This window comes from Rhinopithecus roxellana, chromosome 5, assembly GCF_007565055.1.
Source record: "Rhinopithecus roxellana isolate Shanxi Qingling chromosome 5, ASM756505v1, whole genome shotgun sequence".
NCBI lineage: Eukaryota > Metazoa > Chordata > Mammalia > Primates > Cercopithecidae > Rhinopithecus > Rhinopithecus roxellana.
This window is the reverse complement of record NC_044553.1, coordinates 83243524-83252307: the sequence shown is the minus strand read 5'-3', so window position 1 is coordinate 83252307 and position 8784 is coordinate 83243524. Positions and strand designations below refer to the sequence as shown.

The following is an 8784-nucleotide window of genomic DNA, read 5'->3' as shown; positions in this document are numbered from 1 at the left end:
TCAGACGAGCAATTCAACAGCTAACAAGGCAACATGCGTCAAAAGCCTTGTAAACCTGACAGCAGTACAATTCTTTTCAAATAATAGTAATTCAATAATGCAAATAATAATAATAGTAAACGAACTGGAGAGCGCACTGCAAACGCCGCACAGTCCAGCTGAGTCGGTGCCACCGCCCCATCCACTCCAGCGCAGAGGGACTGTCCCTTTAAGGACCCCCCCACTTCCCCAACCGCGTCGCTTCTCCCGTGGGTACCTGGCCCGGCCTGCGGCGCGTGCGTGCGGGGCCTCCCGGCGGGGCGGTCGCGGCGGCGCGACGCCGGCGCGACGCCGTCGCTGTTGCGTGCGCGCCTGGCCCCGCCCCTTCCCCGCCCCCTCCCCTCCGCGGGGCCTCCCCCGCCCGCGCGGTACAGCTGGGTTAGTGACGCTGGCGCTGCAGCCGCCGCTAGCGCCGAGTTCTATTCTCCCAAGCCGGCGACCGCCCCGCCGCCTCCCTCCCTCCCGCCCGCTTCCTCTGCCCACCGCGCCGGCCAGAGCGAGCTAGACAAGGGCACGCGGGGCCTCGCCTAGACCCGAGAAGGCTGCGGGCGCGCGCAAGCGGCGGCGTGGAAGCGGTGAGCGCCCCCATCCCGGAGGTCTCCGCCGGCTCCCGGGTGAGTTGTCACCGCGGGCGGGGGGCGGCGGGGCCGGCATTGTGCCACCTACGCGCCCGGCCGGCTGTCAGGGGCGCGGGACCAGCGCGCACCGCCCAGGAGTGACGCTGGCCGTAGCCCGGGCCGGCTTCGGCGGCTCCCCGTTCTTCTCTGCGCCTGCCCGCTGTCACCCGGCGGCGAACCGCGCCGCTGGGAGTCCCGCGCTGGCGTGGCGCGGCCGGCGGGCCGGCAGTGGCGGCTGCGCGGCCGGGGGGACCGGCGGCTGGTTTGCGGCCGGGAACTTAGTGACCTGCGGTCCGGGGCGCGCCGTCCCGCGTCGCTGCCGGGGCAGCGCTGGCAGAGCCAGACGCCGTGCCGGTGGTGCAGAGGAGGTAAGCAGAGGCCCTCTGTGCCACTGTCATTACTGCCCTCAGCGCAGCAAAGCTGCGGGGCTTGCGCTGGGGCAGGCAGGGCAGGGTTAGAGAAGGTGGATTTCCTGAGGAAATCTCAGAGCCAGCCTATGCGCTCCGCAGCATTCTGGAGTCCCTGCGCCTCGGCAGCTCTTTCATCTCAAAAACGTCTCTTATTAACCAGGCTAAACTCCCCGAAACCAGTTCTTTTCTTTCAAAAAGTAGGCACGTACATACAGACTTTCCTTTTTTACGCTTGGTTTTGAGACCCCAGCTATGAGTGTGGATCTGACTCTCCCTCATGGAAGTCGTGGCTGGGGAGCTGCTGAAGTGGAGAAAAGTTACTCTGGACGAATTTAGGAGCAGGAGGGGGAGGTGGTTATGCGGACAGCAAGACCCAGGAGCAAAGAGGCGTCAACATAGTCTTGGTCTGGTTAAAGGGAAGTTGGCGTCTGGGCAAAGAGGCCTAAAGCTGTTGTTCCCACAGAATTTTCTTTCGGTGGCAGGCGACATGCTGGGCTTTGTTGCTCTTGCTAACTGGGCTCCTGTGTGCTCTTCCAGAGGTGCAGTAAGATTACTCGGTTCAATTAGGCCTAGGGATTTACCCCCTTTTTTGATCTACAGAGATGGGAAGTGTGGCTTTCTACCCTTCACAGTAGTTAATTCATTTCTTGCTGTTTTCGTTCCTCTCGTGTTAAAAAAATACATAGGAGTTACGCGCACACACCTTTTCTGTTTTGGGAATTCCACACCCAAATTGTCACCATCTAGTGGAGGCTAGTAGAGACATGTGCTTGGCACTGACTTCTGAGTTCTCTGGGCTTTATGTTTTTAGCTAGAAGCATATTCAACCAGAAATTAAAATTTTCCTGGAGTTGGGTGAGGTATTTCTGCATCTCAGGAAAGAAGGTATTTAATTAAGCAGCAATGATATGGAAAGGTTCTTGAGGACTTACAAGCTTTGTGCTAAGGGCTTTACTTTTTTGAACTTATTTAATAAACAACAGACTTTTGAGGTAGATATTATTATCCCCATTCTTCTAGTTGAGACCCAAACCAAACAAGTTAAATAACTCGCCTGTGTCAGATAGGTATCTCATGGTGGAGCCCACAGTCTGAACTACTAGATTATACTGCTGGTTTCTGGTTTGTTTACCTTTTGGTAAAATTGAACCTGGAGTCTTTCTAAAACCTTCTCAAAGCACTGCTGCTTCAGGCTGTTTCTCAGATCAGGAGCATTCTAAACTCTTTCTCCAGGGTACACACTTACGGTATGTTTGCATAAGAGTCATTTGTTCATTCTTTCATTCAGTACTCCCAAGTATTTATGTGATACAGAATGTATGCCAGGCACTGTGCTATGTATTGCAGGTACTGCATTGAGTAAGTCAGAATCCAGCTCTCATGGACTCACAGCCTTTAAGTCAATTTGTTTTGGTTTATGTTGTTAGCTTTCATTGTTGGCCATTTGCTGCTGAAAGAACTTCTGCCCAGCGAGTTAAACAGAGGACAGTATTGGTATGAGTCCTGATAGATAGGACTTCCTGTCTATAGAGTAATTTTTTGGATATTGTAGTAGAAATGGCATATGAAACAAATCCTCACTTACACCTAGATAGAGCCAGGTGCCAGGATGCTCAGTGTTTCAACACCTGAGAGCAAATCCACTGTCAAATGGCTGAGTTTGACTTCTTTCGCTGAAGCCTGTCTTCTGAAAGCCCAGAATTTGGTGAGATAGAAGAGGAAGAAGGGTGGAATGAGGTGTTACAGATGCAGGCTGGCAGATAAAGAGATCTCAGCACTTTGTTTTCCTGGCCAGTCTCTGAGGTGTGATGATTGAACTTGTGTTCTTTTTTATTTTTTTGAGATAGAGTCTCACTCTCTCACCCAGGCTGGAGTGCAGTGGTGCAATCTGGGCTCACTGCAACCTTCGCCTCCCAGGTTCAAATGATTCTCTGCCTCAGCCTCCTGAGCAGCTGGGACTACAGGTGCATGCCATCACGCCTGGCTAATTTTTGTATTTTTAGTAGAGACAGGGTTTTACCATGTTGGCCAGGCTGGTCTCAAACTCCTGACCTCAGGTGATCTGCCCATCTTGGCCTCCCAAAGTGCTGGGATTACAGGAGTGAACCACCGCGTGCGGCCTGAGCTTGTGTTCTTATGTAATGGTGCATCTCTCAGTAGGGGATATCCTCCTTTGCTCTTTTGCTGGGGCAGCAATTCCTGCGGCAGCCTTCCCTCTACATACACACACACACCCCTTCCAAAAGGTAATAATTCACCTGGTTGCATAACCTGGTTGCTTAAAAGTTAGAACTTCTTTCAAGTTTATTGCTACAAAGCATTGTTTCACTCCCTCCCTGCTTGTCCGTTTCCCACATAAAAACTTGACTTTTGCTTCAAATATTTATTTTCTTCTGCCCTTTTTTCATATCCTTAGCTCTTCTGACAACCACGTTACTACTGGTATCATTTGTGGGCTGGGAGAAATACAGCATCTTTAAAAAAAAAAAAGTGAGGTACATACTCTTCCTCATTTCAGTACCAAACAAGTGAACTGTGGAGAATGAAGCAGAACCACTTGCCAGCAGAGAGGGAAGGCCAGAGGGCACACATGGTTGTCTTTCCCCTCTAGTTCCCCATTTACTAAGAGTTCACACTTGCAGGCCCAAACGTCAGCAGATCCACTGGGCCCAGGTTGTATAATTGCCATACATGAAGTGATTTATTAAGCTCCTGAATTGACATGCTGTCTCCTAGTTGAAGCTGACAAGCAGGATTTATTTTCCCTCTTTCTGTCTGGACACTATGGAAGTCTTGTTAGAGGGTGTTTGCTCAAGCAGTAGGAGAAAGATCAGAAGGAGCCAATAGAGGAAGGAACCCCATGTCTTGTCTTTTTTTCAACTTTGAGAGCAAACATTGCTTTGTTGCAGACTTGAATGTTGAGGATTCGGACATTTGGTTAAGGGTAAGCTTTGGGACAAATGCAAAACTAGGGGAAATAGAGACTTTCCCCAGGTTTCTCACGAGCTCCATACTACTCAGGAACCTTTGGGTGGACTGTCCTTGCGCATGAAGATCTGTTCACTCCACCCCTGGCTTGGATTCAAGGCAACAGCCATTGTGTGTCCCTTGGATGAGTGTAAGTTTGTGTTTCTGTGTAAGAACCTTTTATCTTAAAAAGTACAAGTTCTGGGGAAAGAGGTACCTCTTACAAGGCTTAGGTTTTCGCAGCAGAGCCTGTTAGGCACCTGTGTTCTTCTCGTGCTTGTGTGTCTGCGATGGTGTCCTTTTTCTTGCCTTTTTAGTTTTTTTTTTGGCCTAGAAACCAGCAGGGTTCCTCCATTTGCTCTCTCGTCCTCTGGTTCTTACTTGAGTGTGGAAGTCGCTCTGCTGGTGGACCTTGCAGTGGCACTGAGCTGGGTCACTTCAGCCATGAAAGGCCAACTGTGCTACTATCAAGGCTTGGGACAGTTAAGCATCTGAGAAGGTGCTGGATACAGCGACAGCAGGAAGTGCAGCAGTGAGAACTGAAACTAACTTCACAGACTGTGGTGTTGCCTGTGATGTAGTCTCCCTCCCTGGCTCTTGTATCTCAAAAAGGGAAAATAACCACCCTTGAAACATCTGAAGGCTGCGTGCCAAGAATTCACACAGTACTCCTGAAACAGGATATTACTGAAGCATTTTTCTCAAACAGAAACAGATGTAGTTCCCTCTTACTGTCGCCAGTGTTAGTAGATCCTTAAAATTACCTGATAGCATTGTGCCCTTAAATGTACTCCCCCCTCCTGCACACATACATAAGTGTTTTATTTTATTTTATTTTATTTTAAGTTTATGTTATTTTATTTTTTGGCAAAGCCTCCTTGCTTGGTTTGAGGGAAGTTAGCCTGGGATTCCTGATGACAGTAATAGATTCTCAGTGGGTTTGCAGACGGCAGAGGTGGTGACTGACAATTCTTTATTACTCAGAAGAGGATTTTCTCTGATGAAAAATGATTCAGGATTCTGCAGTTGGAGATTGGATACAAAACCTCAGGGAAGAGACACAAATAGAGATCTTTCCCAGCCTCCCCTTTCTTGCCACCCTTTGTAGAGTAGAGGGAATGTCTAATCTTTCCAAGTCCAACCTACTGCCAGTAGTGACTTGCCTTCACCCACAGAAATTTAAGATTAGAGTGTGGAGTTGCCCTTTATGTAAACTGTCCTTGCTGAAATTTTCTTTGGCTAGACTAGCTTCTGACAAAGACAGTAAAATGAAACTGGCTTCTGGGAATGGCATAAGAGCCTGTTTATCCAATTTTTCCTTTAGATTATTCTCGGTTGAGCTCAACAAACTAAGTGGACGGACGGAGGCTTGTAAAAGGTAACTGCAAAAAGGGAAAAAGGTGATTTTACTTAATTTCCTTTTTAAATTATAGCAGTCTATGCAAACTGTTTGAAGGAAGACTGAGAGATGTTTTTTGGTGGGGAAGCACAAGATTACAGATAGCTTGGAAAATAAAAGGGGAAAAAAATCAGCATGATTCTACCACCCTAATATAAACATAATGTGTTTTCTGTTTTTTCCATCTTCAGCTGGTAGTACCTGTACATTCAGCTTTGTATTTTTTTCACTTAGCTTTTTTTTTTTAACATGTCATAAAATTCACACATTTAAAGTACAATTCAGTAGTTTTTAGTATATTTACAGAGTTGTACATCTATCACCATAACCTAATTTTGGAACATTTTCATCACCCCAAAAAGTCACTCCCTATTTCTCTACAATCCCATCTATCCCTACGCAACCATTCATCTTTCTCTCTATATAGGTTTGCCTATTTGGACATTTCATATAGCTGGAATCATATGATATGTGGTCTTTAATAACTGGCTTCTTTTACTTAGCATAATGTTTTTGAGGCTTATTCATGTTTTAGCATGTATCAGTACTTCATTCCATTTTATTGCTGAATGCTGTTCTGTTGTATTGATATACCACATTTTGTTTATCCATTCATAACCTGATGGACAGTTGGGTTGTTTCTGTTTTTTGGTTATGAATAATTTTGCAGTATTGCTAAGAACATGTGTGTATAAGTTTTTCTGTGGGTATATGTTTTCATTTCTCATATCTTTAAAGCTGCATCCATCCATATCTCTACTTTGAGGTTAACATTCTACTAGGTTATGCAGTTTGTTTGAGGAAGAACAGTGTTACAGTAAACTCTTGGCCCTACTGTGGTGTTGCGGATATTGCCCTGGATCAAGAAAAGGTGCCACCAAAAAAATTCCAAAACCCAAAAACAGAAAGAGAGAATCCTGTTTTTAAGTTTGAACTCTCCAGTAGCATTGTTTCCAAATATTTGGTGCAAAACTTTAACCACTGGTGAGAGTTGACAGACGCAATAGTGCCTAAATTCAATGCACATGTACTGCTGCTTTAAAAAAAAATAAAGAGGATTTTCAATGCGAAGCCTCGGCTCTAAATCTCATCTTTGTGTTTTATAGAGAGAACTTTACCATGAACCCCTAAAGCCTTCCTTATCAAATGTGATTTATAGTTCTCAGAAGCTTTTCCTTTTCTTGTGAAAAATTCCATGCCAGGGTTCTGTGCACCAGCTCAGAGGCTTCTGCTAGGTTGGGGAGTGGAATGCTTATTGACTAGAGAGCCAGCCAGCAAGATAGGGAAGAGGGAGAGGGGCTGTGAGTGCCCTGAAAATGTAGATCCGAGAAAGAGTGCTCTTTAGAGCAGCTGCCACAGGGCTTTTCCAGGTGGACCTCAGGTGTAACCTGAGGTTAAAAACAGATCATGCCAGACACAAAAAGGAGCAGATGGTGCTGCTTGGAGTGTCATTTCCTCTACAGGATGTGTCCCTGGGTGGTTTTACATCATGCCAACCATATTAATGAAATAATGCAACAGAATGTCTCCTTTTGCCCTTGTTCTAATTGGAACCACAGGTTGAGTTTCCCTAATCTGCAATAAGAAGTGCTCCAAAATCTTAAACTTTTTGAGCACCCACATGATGGAAAATTCCACACCTGATCTCATGTTTTGGGTCGCAGTCAAAACTACCTTCAGGCTGTGCGTATTAGGTGTATATGAAATACAAATGGATTTTGTGTTTAGACTGGGGTCCCATCTCTGAGATACCTGATTGTATATATGCAAATATTCCAAAATCTAAAATATTTGTGATCCCAAGCATTTCTGATAAGGGACACTCAGCCTGTACTAGCACTTGTGACCAGCTAGTCTTGCTTTCAATAGCTAGTCTTGCTTTCCCTGCTCCTAGATCCCCAGTAAAAGCTCTTGAAAGTGTGCATATGCAGGCTACCTAGTGATTTAACAGAGGATCAAGATAGTTACACTGCAGAGAAACAGGAGGGATAGGGCACATGCCCTTTGTCCAGCAAGACAGACAAAAACTAGGAACTTGAACTCTCTTCTCTGGGTTCCTGGATCTGGAGCCAAGGCCAAGGATCAGTTCTTCTAGAAAGTTTCCTCCTGTGTATGTGTAAATGTGTGTGAATGCAGCTGTAACTTCTCTGCCAAAATTCATTGCCAAAAATTTTGTGATTTGGAGCAGGACCTACCTGTTAATGCAAATTTGATTCCCAAATCCTAAGAGTTTCCAAAGGTTGAAGTGAGACGAGACTCGTAGTTGAAGATCCAGATTTTTCACTGTTGGTATCTAGATGCTACCAAAACTCCCTGCACGACAAAGTATATGAAGAGAGACTCTAGGCTCATGAAATGTTAGAGTTGGAAAAATGGGACTTTGGGGTTCTTCTTGTTCTACCTCCTCATTTTAAAGAAATGCAAATGGGAAATGGATGCTCAGAGCTGACTTGCCTGAGAGGTGAAAGGGCTAGTGGAGAAGCCAAGGCCCCTGATTCCTAGTCTAGTGCTTTTCCCTCCCGGTGTGATCACCTGTTTGTTTCTCCCCCTCCTTTGGGCCTGGACCAGGAATGGGGATTGGGAGTCCAGCAGGGTGTCGTGGTTCATATTTTTGGGAACAAATTCAAGTTACTTCTGTGATTGTAGTTTTGAATCTAATAGTGAAATTACAAAGGAAATGAGTCTTGAAGTCCAATTCTTCTGAAAGAAAACTGTTCTTAAAATGGGTGCAGAGCCCTCAGGGCCGCTCTGCCTATGGAGTAACCATTCTTTATTCCTTTACTTTCTTAATAAACTTGCTTTCACTTTAAAAAATTGTTGTAGTTGTGTTTAGACTGGGCCTGCTTAACTTTTAAATTTCTGTGCTGTGTATCTTTGCCATTCAAAAATGCTACCTGGCCCGGTACGATGGCTCACACCTGTAATCCCAGCACTTTGGGAGGCTGAGGTGGGACAATTGCTCAAGACCAGTTCAAGACTAGCCTGGGCAACATAGTGAGAGTCCACATCTCTACAGAAAAAAAAATAAAAATAAAAATAAAAATTAGCTGGGCATGGTGGCATACACCTGTAGTCCCAGCTACTTGGGAAGCTGGAGTTGGGGGATCGCTTGAGCTTGGGAAGTCAAAGCTGCAATGAGCTATGATGGTGCCACTGTACTCCAGCCTGGTGACACAGTTGAGACCCTGTCTCAAAAAAAAAAAAAAAAAAAAAAAACCCCACCTGACCCCAGGCCAATGGGTGTGTTCTCTGTCTGGGAGAACTGATCCTGCCCCCACACCCCATTAACCAACCAAACCCTTCAGAGCTGTGTCTCGACTTCCTTGGACTTACGGTATGTGAAATCAGCTAC

The 8784-nt window shown here is 46.1% G+C and overlaps 1 protein-coding gene across 3 annotated transcripts in view; it reads left to right on the top strand.

The window, feature by feature from the left end:
* Window positions 1-403: 403 nt before the first annotated feature.
* SUSD6 (sushi domain containing 6) overlaps window positions 404-8784 on the top strand; it is a 105390-nt gene continuing 97009 nt past the window's right edge. Inside the window, exon 1 of one of the 3 annotated variants that reach the window (XM_030929898.1) lies at window positions 404-653. The gene's annotated coding sequence lies outside the window, so the exon portion shown is untranslated. Of the gene's footprint in view, window positions 654-900; window positions 1025-8784 lie in introns of those variants that run through there. The other 2 variants (XM_030929899.1, XM_010359739.2) reach the window with 2 other exon arrangements.